This window comes from Rhipicephalus sanguineus, chromosome 8 (genome assembly GCF_013339695.2).
Source record: "Rhipicephalus sanguineus isolate Rsan-2018 chromosome 8, BIME_Rsan_1.4, whole genome shotgun sequence".
Classification (NCBI taxonomy): Eukaryota; Metazoa; Arthropoda; class Arachnida; order Ixodida; family Ixodidae; genus Rhipicephalus; species Rhipicephalus sanguineus.
The window spans coordinates 46,129,017-46,145,981 of NC_051183.1; the positions used below are offsets into that span (position 1 = coordinate 46,129,017).

Genomic DNA, 16,965 nt, shown 5'->3' on the forward strand with positions numbered 1-16,965 from the left:
GTCCAGCGTGAGCACCATGAAAAACGGTATCTGAAAAGCATAACGTGATATTATGATGAGAAAATGAAATTGCAGAAAAGGTTTGCAAAACCTACACAATAAGTGGTTCACATAGACATAATAAAGGCTAACAACAAAACAACAAAGCACATCCTCCGGCAGTCAGGGGCATGCCGTGAGCGGTTATTGACCGCATGTTTTACAAACGTAACCCATCCTTAAATACTCAGATAAACAGATTCGAGTACGAGGGTCCGATCGACACCCAGAGCGTGCGTACGCCGTCTACGTCGAGATCACACATGTCATATGCTAGAATTAGCGCACATAACTCCCACAATCACGTACACTCACTCGATTTTGTAATAACGCCCAACGTTATCGCAATGTATGCAAACCACGAAAACAGCAAACAGAAACGAGGGAAAAGAGTGCACGGCGACGGCCGCAACAACGCGCGCCGTCGAAAGTCTATGAGCTTTTCCACTTTACCGGCGAGGGGTGTCCAACTTGAATGACTACCGCGTACGTTCTGGAAGCTAGCGTACTTTATCTGCACCTCAAACTACCGTCTTTAAGCCAACAAAAACCATTATATATAGTGCGTATGAGCGTTCTGTACACAGGCTTTCTTTTTCACGTTCCCACGCGCGGAAGCACGCTGCACACTCAAGGTCGATGGAAATGTTAAGAATAATAATAATAATATCTGGGGTTTAACGTCCCAAAACCACGATATGATTATGAGAGACGCCGTAGTGGAGGGCTCCGGAAATTTCGACCACCTGGGGTTCTTTAACGTGCACCTAAATCTAAGTACACGGGCCTCAAACATTTTCGCCTCCATCGAAAATGCAGCCGCCGCGGCCGGGATTCGATCCCGCGACCTTCGGGTCAGCAGTCGAGCGCCATAACCACTAGACCACCGTGGCGGGGCGGAAATGTTATTATGAAGTAGACTAGACTCAAAACGACATCTCGCACCTTCAGTAGTGCAGACACAACGTGCGATCAGCAAGAAATGACCCTCGATAATTGATTGCATCGCTCACTTTATGGGAGCTTGTACAGCAACGCGCATAACGGTGGTAACTCCTTAACTGGCAGCTTTAGTTGGGCATCCGCAACAGCCCTGCGGACGCAGGCTGCTGTTGGAAATGGCTGGGAGATAACATCAACAACGCTGCTGCGGACGCCCAGCTAAAGATGCATAATCAGCACCTACGAAAGCAGTACACTCACCGTTAACTGGGGCCCGTTGTCGGTGTCCGCAGCTCCATGAATACTCCGCCCTCCAAGCGTCACTTCGTGCACGGAGCCGGCGTCAGCATCCCCGAAGACGCGCAACCAACGCAACCACGCAACGCATTCCAATAGACGAGGAGACTGAGAGACTGAGATGACTGAGACGACTGAGAGAGGAGAGCAGCGCGCCAACCCGGCGCCATCTATGTCTGCGTCAGCGAGCAAGGCGCCACAACGGCGCCAAAGGGCAAGCGCGCGATATGTATGGCGTATACGGCGGCTCTTCCGTATACCGAAGCCAATCGAAACGCGCTTAAGGAGGGTCCAGTGACTCCGTCCAAAATGCTAACTCTTTTTGTCTGCCTGTACCTTCCAAAAGGGCTCAGATGGACACCCGAAAAGAGTCACGGTTCCATGACCCTCTTTTGACTCTCTTTTTTCTTAGAGTGTATAAGGACTTCAGCAGCCATGTATATGAACATGGCATCTTATTATTGTGGGAAACGGGAAGCCAGACGCCTTTACTCGTGTTTAAAATGCTTCTCCACTATTCGCGCCATCCCTCTATATTATTCAGGTTGCCATGGAGGTCATCGCAATCGTTATTAGAAATTATGACTAACTCAAAGAGAATAGTCCGCGAATAATCTAATTTCTCCACCAAGGCCAACAACAACAATATAAAAAAAAATTCGGCAGATCCCACGCACTGTGGGAATCGATGTAATGCAAAGCAGCCAACAAAGAGCTGCATACATCGCCTTGTTTGTCTTTGAGTCAAATGAAATCATTCATGCCATGGCATCTAGTCCACCATATTGCCACGTGCGTTTCTTTATCACTTTTGCTATATTCGGTTTTCGGCCACAAAGACTGCCAGCAACGCTCAGCGCGAACCGCGCCTCATTGTTCGAGAACCTTCACGATCATTGTAGATCGTTTTGTTAAGATTGCGCGCAACACGCGCACACTCGAGCTTATTCTAGAAATTGCACGATAGCCAGCGATAACGCTGGAATATTCGACGGCACATGTTTAAATGCCGACGCGCTTCACCGCTTGTTAGTTGATCGACGGTCGACGCTCTGTTCGCCGCTATCAGCGTATTGCTGTACTGTGAATTTCAGTTTCCCGGCCACAAGTTCGGCCAAATAAACAGTTTCATCTCGGACGTGCTGACTGCTGTCTTCGTCTACGTGACTACCACGTGACATCTGGTGGAGGTGCTGCTTCATGATCCGGACGCCACCGCGGAGCGCTGACCCAAGCCCAAGCCGCGGAGAAGACGACGCTACAGACAACCCGGATCGTCGTACCAGCCGCCGGCAGAAGGGACTGCACCCAGAGTACGGACTCCTTCCTGAAAACACCAGGCAGCCCAAGACCGTCACATCGACCGCCGAGACGATGACAGCCCCCATGCCGCCTACAACGGTCGTGATGCAACGGCCAAAGGAGCCACCGACTTTCCGTGGATCGTCGTTTGAAGACCCGGAGAGCTGGCTGGAGACGTACGAGCGAGTCGCCACCTTCAATCACTGGGACTCTGAAGAGAAGCTGCGCCACGTCTTCTTCTACCTAGAAGACGCCGCGAAGACGTGGTTCGAGAACCGTGAATCGAGCCTTCAAACCTGGGACCTCTTTCGGACGACGTTCCTTAATACATTCGCGAGCATCGTCCGCAAAGATAAGGCTGCTGCTTTGCTGGAGACAAGAGCGCAGCTACCGAATGAGAGCGTAACCATTTACACGGAAGAGATGACGCGACTTTTCCGCCTGGCCGACGCTGCCATGCCTGAGGAAAAAAAGGTCCGCTTCCTTATACGAGGAGTGAAACAAGACCTCTTCGCAGGATTGGTGCGGAACCCCCCGAAAACAGTCACCGAATTCCTCACCGAGGCCACAACTATCGAAAAGACACTTGACATGCGGACGAACCGCTCTCCGCTGTCTGCAACCTATTCCGAAGTGCACTCGCTGGCCACCGACGATTTGCGCGAAACCATCAGAGCGATTGTGCGGGAGGAGCTGCGCAATCTGTTACCTTCGCCACAGCATCAAGTGGATTCAATCGCCGACGTTGTCCGCGAGGAAGTCCGGCAATCGCTTGGAATTCCCGAAGCACCGCAGGCTCAGCCGGAAGTCATGAACTATGCTGCTGCAGCCCGACGCAACGCCCCTACTCCTCGCCCACGTCAAGACGCCGCGCCGCCGCAGCAGTTTCGCCGCCAGGCACCGCCGCCACCACAACCGACGCCATACCGCCCGCCGACAGGACAACGCTGTGCCCCCCGAAAGACCGACGTTTGGCGTGCCCCTGACAACCGCCCGCTCTGCTACCACTGCGGGGAGGCCGGCCACACGTACCGCCGCTGCCAGTACCGACAGATGGGGCTACGCGGATTCGCCGTCAACGCGCCGCGCCCGCAGCCAGGCGAACGGCCTCGCGACATCGACGACTACCTCACCGGAACACAGTGGCAAGGACGACGACCTTCCCGCTCGCCGTCGCCCGGCCGCTACATGTCACCGCACCGCCGGCAGTACACTGGCCCAAACCGGGGCCGGTCGCCTAGCCCGTATCCGGAAAACTAAGGGCAGCAACCGATGGAGGTGCTGTTGCTGAACGACGAAATGGTGAAGATCCTCCGCCGTCGACGACGACGCCGCGACGAAGTTCCGAGCCCCCGCCGCACGCCGAACGACGTCCTGAAGACGAAGCTTTGCGACCGGAAGGAGACCTAACGACGCAACGCGGAAACAGCGGTGCAAAGCGACGTAGCCGTGACCCGACGCCACGACGTAACCGCAACGCAATACGGCGGACTAGCGACCTCGACGTTCTGGTCGACGGCCACAACATCACCGCTCTCGTCGACACTGGAGCCGACTATTCCGTCATCAGTGGGCCGTTCGCAGCAAAGTTGAAGAAAGTTAGGACTGCTTGGGAAGGCCCCGAGATCCGGACCGCTGGAGGCCATCTGATAACGCCGATTGGTGTCTGCACGGCGAGAGTCACCATCAAAAACCGGATTTATCCTGCGAGCTTTGTAATCCTACAGAACTGCTCCAGGGATGTGATACTTGGAATGGACTTCCTAAGTGACCATGGCGCCGTCATCGACCTGAGGTCTGAGTCGATAACACTAACCTCAGACAAAGCGCTCCCGCCCCATGCGACGCCAGGGAAGCATGCATTGAATGTGATAGAAGAGCAGGTGACCGTTCCGCCACGCTCCAGCGTCATTATCTCCATCGGCACCGAAAAACCTGCGAACCTTGAAGGCGTCGTCGAGGGCGATCAGCACCTACTCCTGAACCGTCAAATATGCGTCGCACGAGGTATAGCCGAGCTGCGTGACGGTAAAGCAAAGGCAGTGCTGACGAACTTCAGCCACGAATATCGGCACCTCAACATTGGTACGACGGTTGCCTACATCGACGAATGTGTAGCCGCCAGCAGTGCTTTCGCCCTCTTCGATGCTGCCGAACCTGCTTCGACGAATAGAGGCCCCGAACCGGATTTTGACGTCAACCCGAGCATTCCGAAGGTCAAGCAAGACCAGCTCAAAAACCTGCTCCTGCAATACAAGGACTGTTTCTCGTCATCGCGGGTCCGACAAACGCCCCTTGCTAAGCACCGCATTATAACAGAAGAAAATTCTCGACCACTTCGTCAGAGCCCCTACAGAGTTTCGACGCGAGAACGTGAGGCCATAAAGAAACAAGTCGACGAAATGCTACGCGACGACATCATCCAGCCTTCAAAGAGTCCGTGGGCGTCACCCGTGGTGTTAGTGAAGAAGAAGGACGGGACACTGCACTTCTGCATTGATTATCGGCGCCTGAATAAAATCACAAAGAAGGACGTGTACCCCCTCCCACGGATAGACGACACCCTGGATCGACTTCACAACGCGACGTACTTTTCGTCGATGGACCTCAAGACCGGTTATTGGCAGATCGAAGTAGACGAAAGAGACCGAGAAAAGACCGCTTTTATAACACCCGATGGCCTCTTTGAGTTCAAGGTCATGCCTTTCGGTCTTTGCTCGGCACCTGCGACGTTCCAGCGCGTCATGGACACCGTACTGGCCGGATTAAAGTGGCAGACGTGCCTTGTGTATTTGGACGACGTCGTCGTGTTCTCCTCGACCTTCGACGAGCATCTCCGGCGGCTTGAGGCAGTACTTCAAGCAATCAAGACCTCTGGACTGACCCTGAAGCCAGAAAAGTGCCGATTCGCGTACGACGAGCTCCTGTTTCTGGGTCATGTGATCAGCAAGTCTGGAGTGCGCCCAGACCCGCGGAAAACAGCTGCCATCGCCGACTTCGCCTCACCCACCGACAAGAAGGCCGTGCGCCGATTTCTCGGCTTATGCGCATATTACAGACGATTCGTCAAAAACTTTTCACGGATCGCCGAACCACTGACGCTTCTCACGAAGACTAACGTCGAATTCAGGTGGCAAACAGCGCAAGTCGAAGCATTTCATGAACTCAAACGACGCCTGCAGACACCTCCGATACTTGCGCATTTCGACGAATACGCCGATACGGAGATTCACACCGATGCAAGCAGCGTAGGACTCGGCGCCGTCCTTGTGGAGCGGACGGGTGGACTGGAAAGGGTTATCAGTTATGCTAGCCGGTCGCTGTCTAAGGCAGAGGCGAACTATTCCACAACAGAAAAGGAGTGCCTCGCCATCATCTGGGCTACGTCAGTTTCGCCCCTACCTCTACGGCAGGCCCTTCAAAGTTGTGAGCGACCATCACGCCTTGTGTTGGCTAGCTAACTTGAAGGACCCTTCAGGTCGCCTCGCACGGTGGAGCCTAAGACTTCAAGAGTTTGACATTACCGTCGTGTACAAGTCCGGCAGGAAACACTCCGACGCCGACTGCCTGTCTCGTGCCCCTGTCGACCCACCACCGCCCGACGACCCGGATGAGGACAGCTTCTTGGGAGCCATAAGTGCCGACGACCTCGCCGAACGACAGCGAGCCGACCCGGAACTGAAGGGCCTTGTGGATTATCTCGAGGGCAGGACCACCGTCGTTCCGAAGGTATTCACGCGGGGACGGACGTCGTTTTTCTTGCGCAACGGTGTTCTCCTAAAGAAGAACTTCTCACCGCTTCGAGCCGATTGCCTTCCCGTGGTACCCTCGACATTGCGGCCAGAGGTCCTCCAGGCTCTACACGACGACCCGACGTCTGGACACCTGGGTGTTTCTCGCACGCTAGCAAGAATACAGGAGAAGTACTACTGGCCGCGCCTTTCCGCCTACGTCACCCGTTACGTAAAGACCTGCCGGGACTGCCAGCGACGCAAGACACCGCCCACTAGGCCAGCCGGACTTCTACAGCCTATCGAGCCACCTCGACGGCCGTTCCAGCAAATCGGGATGGACTTACTGGGCCCGTTCCCGACGTCCAATACCGGAAACAAGTGGATCGTCGTGGCGACTGACTACCTCACCCGCTACGCCGAGACAAAGGCCTTGCCCAAAGGCAGAGCCGCCGAGGTAGCCAAGTTCTTCGTGGAGCACATCGTCTTGCGTCATGGCGCCCCAGATGCCCTCATAACAGACAGAGGTACCGCCTTTACTGCGGACCTAACTCAGGCGATCTTCAAGTACAGCGAGACGAGCCACCGCCGCACCACCGCTTACCACCCGCAGACCAATGGCCTCACCGAGCGTCTAAATAAGACCATCGCCGACATGCTGGCCATGTACGTCGACGTCGAACACAAGACATGGGACGCCATCCTTCCGTACGTGACCTTCGCGTACAACACGGCCGTACAAGAAACGACACAGATAACGCCATACAAGTTGGTCTACGGACGGAGCCCGGCAACGACGCTCGACGCCATGTTACCAAACGTGACTGACGAGGAAAACATCGACGTGACCACCTACCTACATCGCCGAAGAAGCACGACAGCTCGCCCGCCTACGGATTAAGAACCAGCAGACGACTGACAGCCGCCGCTACAACCTTCGACGACGCCACATGGAATGCCAACCCGGTGACCGTGTATGGGTATGGACGCCAATACGCCGACGGGGACTTAGTGAGAAGCTTCTGCGACGATACTTCGGACCGTACAGGGTACTTCGACGCCTCGGCGCACTCGACTACGAGGTTGTCCCTGACGGCATTACGAACTCTCAGCGGCGCCGTGCGCGACCTGAAGTCGTCCATGTCGTGCGCCTCAAGCCATATTACGCGCGTTAGTGAATCTGAGGACTGTACTGTTGCTTATTGTTTATTGTTCTTTCTTGCTTTATTCTTGTTATTTATTGTTGCATGTATTGGCCACCCCCCCCTCCCCGTGTCATGTTTTAAGCATCGGGACGATGCTCTTTCAGAGGGGGGCATTGCCACGTGCGTTTCTTTATCACTTTTGCTATACTCGGTTTTCGGCCACAAAGACTGCCAGCAACACTCAGCGCGAACCGCGCCTCATTGTTCGAGAACCTTCACGATCATTGTAGATCGTTTTGTTAAGATTGCGCGCAAGACGCGCACACTCGAGCTTATTCTAGAAATTGCACGATAGCCAGCGATAACGCTGGAATATTCGACGGCACATGTTTAAATGCCGACGCGCTTCACCGCTTGTTAGTTGATCGACGGTCGACGCTCTGTTCGCCGCTATCAGCGTATTGCTGTACTGTGAATTTCAGTTTCCCGGCCACAAGTTCGGCCAAATAAACAGTTTCATCTCGGACGTGCTGACTGCTGTCTTCGTCTACGTGACTACCACGTGACAATATATCGCATGTTTGCCATGCACTTATGCATGCACAATCTAGTGTACGCCATGCCAATGAAACGCATATTCTGGTATATAAATGCATGACCTGTCGTTTATGTTCATCACGCACTCGTGTCATGCCATACCAATTTTGGTGTTATACCAATTTTGGTATAACAAAACGGCCGGAAGCGCACCCTGACAGTGGCATGTAAATCATACCGTACATGTCATGCATAACATGATTCGCATGTTAAGACCTCTCATTTATGTTTGTCGTACAGTCACATCGCGCAATACCAATTTTGGTGTATATCAAAGGAGCGAAATGGCCGCGAGTGCACCATGAGTAGAGCATGTAAATCATGCCATACATGACATGAATATTATGGTTTTTCATGTTACCACCTGTCACTAATGTTCATCATACAGTCACATCGCGCGATACCAATTTTGGTGCATATCAATCTAGCGAAACGGCCACGAGTTCGCCATGTGCATGGCATGTAAATCATGTCATACATTTCATGCATGTCTTGATTATCATGTCACCACCTTTCATTTACGTTCGTCATACAGTGGCGTCGCGCAATACCAATTTTGGTGTATACCAAGCTGGCGAAACGGCCGGGGATGCACAATGAGCGCGGCATGTAAATCAGGACATACATAACATGCAAGTCATGATTTCCATGTTACCACCTCTCATTTACGTTCGTTATGCAGTCGCGTCGCGCAATACCAATTTTGGTGTATGTCAAGCAAGCGAAACGGCACGAGTGCGTCATGAGCACGACATGTAAATCATGTCGTGCTCATGACGACATGCCTCTCATTTACCTTCGTCATACAGTCGCTTCGCGCAATACCAGTATTGGTCTACATCGAGCTAGCGAAGCGGCCGCGAATGCATCATGAGCGTGGCAATTAAGTCATGACATACATGACATGCATGTCATGGTTTTCATCTTACCAACTGTCATTCATGTTCTTCGTACAGTCACATCGCGCAATACCAATTTTGGTGTATATCAATATACTGAAACTGCCGCTAGCGTATCATGAGCGTGGCATGTAAATCAGGTCGTACATGACTTGCATGTTATGATTTTCATGCTACCACGTCTCACGTACGTTCGTCATACTGTCGTGTCGCGTAACACCAATTTTGGTGTATATCACGCAAGCGAAACGGACGGGAATGCACCATGAGCGCGGCATGTGAATCATGACATACATGTCATGGATGTGATGGTTTTCATGCTACCACATGTTATTCATGTTATTCATAAAGTCACATCGCACAGTACCAATTTTGGTATATATCAATCTAGCGAAACGGCCGCGAGTGCGCCATGAGCGTGGCATGTAACTCATGTCATACATGACATGCATGTCATGATTTTCATGTTACCACGTGTCAGTTATGTTCGTCATACAGAAATGTCTCGTCATACCAGTTTTCGTATGTATCCCTTCATTTAAACGGCCGCGAGCGCCCCGAGACCATGTCATGTAAATCATGCTGCACATGACATGCGCGTCATGATTTGCATGTTAGGAGCTGTCATTATGTTCGTCATGAACTCTTGTCACGCCGTACCAATTTTGGTATATATAAAATTAACGGAACGGCCGCAAAAGCCCAAAGGCCGTGGAATGTAAATCATGCTGTTCATGACATGCGTGTCATGATTTTCATGATATGACCTGTCATTTATGTTCGTGATAAGGCCATGTTATGACACACCAATTTTGGTACACATCCGATTAACGGAACGGCCAGGGAGCCCAAAGGCCGTGGAATGTAAATCATGCTGTTCATGACAAGCGTGTCATGATTTTCATGATATGACCTGTCATTTATGTCCGTAATAAGGCCATGTTATGACACACCAATTTTCGTATACATCCGGTTAACGAAACGGCCAGGAGAGCACAAAGTCGTAGGCGGCCAGATAGATAGATAGATAGATAGATAGATAGATAGATAGATAGATAGATAGATAGATAGATAGATAGATAGATAGATAGATAGATAGATAGATAGATAGATAGATAGATAGATACGCTCAAAGTCGCAGAAGTTCGCTAAGAAATGCTTCGCATTTAATAATTGAGATGGCTCTGGGGGGAATATAATGCCAATGCCTGCATAATGCCGTCTCAAAAAGCTGCGTCTGAGGATCTGTCGTATTGCAGGTCTGTTGCGTAAGCCGTTGCAACGGCGCACAACTCACTTCCTCGTTCAGCTCATGCGTTGGCTCCTCCTTTTTTGCAGCTGGCGGTCGCTACCCGGCGCCGTCTTACGAGATATCTCCCAACAACATTCCTTCTTTTTTGATCGCTAAGTAGAATGCCCAGATGGCTATATGTAGTTGCATTTTTGTAGCTACAGGTGGTAGAACATATTGCAAAGTCTTCCACTCATAGGTTAGGACAAAAGGTGGAGCTCACTCAGAGTCATTCAAGAAATATATTCTACGCTTAGGGCTCAGTCGAACTTAGACTCACTGAAATTTGCACAACCGGCCTCACTCGGACTCAAACTGACCAAAATATCATTCGGCTTGACTCACTCGGGCTTCAACTCATAGGTCGATTTGAGTCTGAGTGAGTCAAAGTGAGTCGACTCATGATTCCGCTCGCTTATAATTAGCTTTTTCGAATATGGTGTCAGTGCTCTGTAACGCCAATATATCACAATCAGTGCTATACGTGGCGCCTTTAGATCTGGTATCTTGAAATACGACTCGTCAGTGGTTGCAATACACTAAGGACATTCTTATTTAAAGACACTGCTCACACGAGATATGTTTATCGAGAACTTCTTGTGAAAGTATTTGTGTGTGGGTGAGGTCAAGGCACCCCCTCGCTCTCCGTAACTCAGGCGTCTGATAAACAAATATTGAGGTCGCGTAGAAACACAATTTGTTTAACTTCATGTGAGTAGACATGAGTATAAACATGAGCTGACATAAGGCGGACAGTAATGCTGAAGATTAGTACATAGGACTATAGGACGGCAATAAAATGTAGAGTTCAATCACACTCACTGACGACATAAATTTCGCACTCAGGGCTCCCTCAGACCCAGACTCACCAAAAGTTTTCACGACAGGACTCACCCAAACTGAGACTCATGACTCGGCCAGAGTCCGACTGAGCCGACTGATGAGTGACCTACGCTCAAGCTAGGTTGTGTCCCTGTGAAATCTAGTTATGTTAATCAAACCACCATACGATTGTCATTTATAATACGGTTATTTTATACAAAAGTCATCAATTTTTAAATTAGTTGCTGTGCATACCCAGCATTTGATTAAAACTTTTCTCTCTCAAAAATTCCTGCGTATAATTGTATACAGGCAGCACGATTCGGCCCGTCGCTATTCGTCCCGACTACATTTCTTCAATACGATCTCGATTGTGCGCTCAATCAGTTAAAGTGTTTATTGTTATCGATTCTGCAGTTTCTGTTGCCGCTTGAGTTATGTTCTCTAATTTATTTGGTTTTTGCATAAGTCAATTTCTTTATTTCCTTTATTTGGCATCACCACAGCAATAACCTTCAAAAACGTTTGTGTGGTGGACGGCTAGGCTTTAATGAGGCAGAAATATCGATGGTACTATCGATAGTTGAGTCACTATCGAACTATCGATGGTAAAAGATACTATCGATAGTGCTATCGATAGTTTAAAATATACAGCGCGAACTCATTGCAGAAAAAAATTACACCATCTCCCACTAATGGGAACCACGTCGGGATGCGAAGCAGCGCATGGGTCGACTTAAAGTCACGTTCATCATGGGCACCTTGCCCGATGTTAGCGCGTCCTTGCAAGTGGAGCACACCATGAATTCACAGTAGTTGCTCTTGCTGTTACTCGTCCCAAAATCTTGTTGGAGCACGCCACGAAGGTTCATCGATCGTCTGCAGAATCTCGTTCCCCGACGCCATCACATGATAGTTGAGAGAGTGTAAGGGGGAGAGGCCACTGCGTCCACCGTGGTCTTACCCAGCCCGAACGCGCTGGCGCGTGCCAGCACACATGGTTTTGTCTGCGTTACGCCAAGCTAGGACAGCATACGGTAGCCCGGGCCCCTAAAGTGCTCTCCACGTATCATCATCAAAGCGGTCGAAGAACAAGAGGAAGACAACTTCTCCTTGGCGCGAGCGCGCGCTCAGATGGCTATGCTAGGTCGTAGAAAGCGGATGGTCGCCAATGGAACTACGGACACAGCCCCGAGCAAAAGCTGCTTTGCATCTAATAAATTTGGTTCCCCGCGCGCGTGGTACATAGTGGAGCCAGAGGAGCAGGCTGAAGGGCAAGAAAGTTATGCTTGTGTTCTTCACGCGAGTGCTTCGCTGACACATGGTCATGTGTCAGCTGTAGCGAAAAGGAAGCCGTTACATGGGGTCGAACTGCGCGGCTTCAGTTTTATATTGCATTTGATGATTTCAAAATAAAAAACTATCAAGAACTAAGTTTGTTAATTGTAAGATGTAACTGCATGGTTGCTTTTAAATATTAATTTATTGATGGACATATGCCGCCATTTTCACTGCATAAATAATTTCTCTCCATAAAAATTTCCTCATGAATTAAGCGAAGCTGATAGTAGGCTATCGCGAATATTTTGGAAATTTAGCCAGTCAGCAACAGCATAGTTATTCGCCCCACTATGGATAGTTTGTCACGTGGTTGTGACGGTGACGAATGCTGCAGCAAGACTGGGAACTACGAAGCTCTTTTTTTGGTCGAACTTGTGCCCAGAAAATCAAAACTCAGAATGCAAGCGATACACGCTGCGCACTGATTGCGGCGAGAACAATCGCCGGCCGTCGAGTAATCTGATACCCGGTGGAACGCTTAGTCTTTTCTACATCAGTCATCAAACCTTCCAGCGTTATCGCTGGTGCTCGCGTAAGCTCTCGAATAAATTTGAATATTCGCGTCCGGCGCGTAATCTTAAAATGTCAAACAATCGCGGAGCTTCTCAAACATTGCGGCACGGTCTGCGTGAAACGCAGCTAACAGTCTGTGTGTGAAGCCCGAATACATCAAAACAGAGCAATGAATATGCGTGGCAGTAATATCGCTTGTAATATTACCGATGATACTACCGATTCGACTATCGATAGTTTATCGATATTAGTACTATCGATAGTTTGTTTACACTATTGATAGTTTCAAAGAAACTATCGATACTATCGATAGTCAATTTACCGATAGTTCTGCATCACTACTAGGCTTACTTGAGAACGATGACTTGATACAAACTTTCTTGAAAGAGCACCTTCACTTACAGCACAGGCCTTTTTAATATCTAAAGCAGCACTGGTGAACAGTGGGCTGTGTGGTGCAATCGGTTGATGCTGCTGTATAGAAGCCTGTGTTGTTTTTCAAAACACGTTTTAGATAATTAGACAATTGACGACGATAATTAGGAACAGCGTCGCATTTGAATAACGTAAGCTGGTCAGCGCAGCAAAATAAAGGTGTACTAGAATTAGTGAACCGTACCTACATGGATAAGTTATACAGCACTTTCTGCGTCAACACTAGTGGCATTGAGTAATTAAACGTTCAGGCATGAGGCACAAAAGTTGGTTGATGTAGCAACACATGAAATCAACGGCAGCCGGATGGAAGCTTGTTATGGAAGTTGGCGAATGCCGAAACAAGCGCTTTTAAAATTGTTAAACATACACACGAACGCACACGCTGAATGCAAAGTAGAAATGGGGAAGGAGCTGGCTGAGGAATCATGTACAAGGCCAACCGAATTTCTACAAACGAAGTGGTTCCTCTTATTTAACGAAACGTAGGCGTCACACCAAAGGAATGGAATTTTAAATGTTCTCGGTTATGTAGAGAGAAAAAATTGGCGAAGCTTTGACTAATCCGCGCAAACCTTGAAACGGTGAAACTCGAAGATACTGACTAATCTTGTTGCTTCGAGGTTGTTTTCAGACCTTATAGCTAGGTGATGCACATTGTTTCTAGGTTGCTTCCAGGTTGTTTGCTAGGCTTTAGTTAAGTGATGCTATGTCGTTTCTACATTGATTCTCATCGCAGAGAGGTTCGAGTTAAACCACAGACAGCCAGAGACACGACACGGGCACGTCGTCGTTGGCTAGGCCTTCCATCGTTTCGTGGTTTTCTTGCAGTCGCCGTTGCTTTCCCGTTCCCTAGTATTCTCACGTTTACGAACTCCGGGTCTCAGACTTGCCGCCATCGCTTAGCAGCAATTTGCGGGGTTAACTGTTGCCTTCTTCCTTTTTAGTGGAAGTTGGGAGTAGTGGAATTCACCAAATTTCCGTGGAACATGCCCGTTCATGTGATAATAGTTTTGTGATAAGCCGCACAAATTTCTGTGGCACACACCCGTTTGTTCGGCTAACTGTTGCCTTCGTCATTTTAGTGCGTCAGTGGTGAGTAGTGGGATTTACCAAATTTCTGTGGCACATATCCGTTTATAACCGGTGAACGGGTATGTGCCCGTTTGGCACATACCCGTTTTTGGCACATACCCGGCTGCTCCGTTCTTACTACAAATGCCTATTTTTTTTTTTTTAACAGGTATGCCATTTTGAAAATTTGCATTGTCCCAAATATAAGCCCTGTACGCGTATATAGTCGCATCGTAATTACCTAGCATTCTTCGGCAGTCTGTTCGCCAGGATTATCAGCCAGCAGTGCGGCTCGAGCACCTCTGCGTCAACGTCTTGCTGTGACTCATCTATGTTATCGACTTATCATCGACGCCGGGTTTTGCTTTTTCTGTCCTGTATACCCCACTGGATCCACCGTGATACTTGAACAACCTGGTTAGCCTCCCTGCCTTTTATTTGCCTTCCTCTCTCTCTCTCTCTCTCCATCGTACTGCTTCAACCCAATCCGCTTCTGGCAACTGAGTAACCGTCAGACGTGTGTCGATTCGCTGTTGCCCAAGACGCTCAATTTCTCGGAATAGATAAACGCACGATTATCGGAATGCCAGTCGCGCGAGGTTGCCACGGGAAGACGACGCGCTGCGTTGCAAGGAGGTTATGAGAGGAGGGTAGGTCCAGCCCACGAGCTGCAGTTGGCTCCTTCTCTCGAAGCCGCGACCGCCCCTTGTCCTCCTTTCCGATTCTTACCTCCTGGGTGGTGGGTGCTTCGCTTATTCAATGCTACTCAGTCGGATGAAGACAGTCGAACTGGCCGAACCTTGAGTCGGCTGCGAGGACTGCCACCCGCCGACAACCGTGCCGCACCCTGGTCTTCACCTTTCGAGCATTGTCTGAGTCAACAGAACGCGAGGTGAGCTCACCAGTGATTAGGCAATTTTAATGTAGCGGCCTCTAAACCGTAGCGTGCGCTATCAAACAGAGAGTTTTAGGGCCGGGGCCACAAAGCGGCTTGCGTAGTACGTAAGCCCTTGCCCTGCTTTGTGTTCTGCATGGGTGTGACTTGGAGTACAAAGAAACCCAAGAACGTGCTTACGCAGCTACTGTGGGGCCCCGGGCACTTGAACTCTCTAATTCAGAGTTTTAGTGCAGAGTCCGAATGTAGCTTGCGTACGTACATGAGCCCTTGCGTCCCTTTGTGTTCTCCATGGGTGGGGCAGGAAGTACAAAGGAACGCAAGAGCGCGCGTTGGTAGGCTGCTTGGGGGCCCTGGCACTAAAACTATCTTATAGTGAGTCCGAAGCAAGGGCGTAGGCAGAATGTTCTTTTGTGTGAAGGGAGGGGGGGGGAGGAGTGGGGTGAGAGTTCAACTGTACTTTGTGTACGTTCGTGCGTGCGTTTGTATGTGTGAACATATTCAAAAGTGAAAACTTTGGCGGGTGGGGCCTAGAACCCCCTCACCCCCCCCCCCTCCCCTTTTCGAATCCCCACTCTGGCTACGCCAGTGGTACGCAGGACACTACAAGGAGCTTTGCGGGTGTCGTACCCACGGTAACTTTTGCGATTTATGGCTGTGGTACAATGCACTAGAATCGGATGCATGCCGTGAGGTGCGCTTTTCAAGAATGCGACGGGGTCGCCGTACTGAACAATTCGCGTAGCTGCCACTGCTAGCTGCAGGAGTGTGGCCTTGAAAGCCGATGTGTTGGTGTTTGCACGCGATGCTTTGAGAGCTCGTGCTGTTTCGGTGCCATCTTACGGGCCATTGATCAGTGTGTTGTTACCTTATCCTCTCACCTGATCACTGCCTTATTACCAGTGGTTGTTACCTGATTTTGGCCACATCGTGCGGTATCTGAGTTGAGCGGTGATGGTGATATGTGTGTGTTTGTGTGTGTGTGCGCGCCGGAACGTGTATGCGTGGATAGCACATGTCACAGAACCTTTTATTTCGTGGTTTTTCATATAATGGAGTCAAGTGAACCCTCAGCAGCCTTAGAACGAAAATTGCTTCAAGAAGATTTCTGCGATAGTCCCCAGAGTGGTTTTTTTTTAATGAGGGGGAGTGACATTTCTGTTACTGAAAACGACGATCGTTGAGTAGTAGCACTGCTGAGGACCCGCACGTCACAATACGGTCAACTCTCGGCTTTGCTCCGCGCTTATAATCTCGAAGTGCCGTTTTAGTTGTCATCCCAGCCGTCGGCTAAGCCGAAAAAAAATTGCGAAATCTTCTTGAAGATCACTCGACAATGTGACGGCTATAACCATTCCCCAGCACCCACCTACTTTCTTTATCAATAAGTGCAGTTGTTGATTTTTTGCAGAACGCTGTCTTTGCTTCAACACGTCTTTGAAGCAAGAATGCAGTTCTAAACGAGAGCAAGCAAAAAATGTGAAGGCGAGGAGCACTCAAGCACCAAGGGCGCGTTCAGCCCCCCCCCCCCCCCATAATAATTGTTGGGGGTTACGTCTCAGAACCACGATTTCATTAGAGGCCGTAGTGGAGGGCTCGGGAAATTTTGACCATCTGGTGTTTAAAATAACAGAGAGCTAAG

The 16,965-nt window shown here is 50.0% G+C and overlaps 2 protein-coding genes across 3 annotated transcripts in view; both read left to right on the plus strand.

The window, feature by feature from the left end:
- LOC119401806 (atlastin-2) overlaps positions 1-16,965 on the plus strand; it is a 470,696-nt gene that overhangs the window by 445,687 nt on the left and 8,044 nt on the right. The window contains exon 1 of one of the 2 annotated variants that reach the window (XM_037668792.2): positions 15,204-15,320. The exons of the other annotated variant lie outside the window; for it this stretch is intronic. The gene's annotated coding sequence lies outside the window, so the exon portion shown is untranslated. Of the gene's footprint in view, positions 1-15,203; positions 15,321-16,965 lie in introns of those variants that run through there. 2 annotated transcript variants of the gene reach the window in all.
- The window catches only part of LOC125759445 (atlastin-3-like), a 186,606-nt gene that overhangs the window by 121,164 nt on the left and 48,477 nt on the right, over positions 1-16,965 (plus strand). The gene's annotated exons all lie outside the window — the stretch shown is intronic.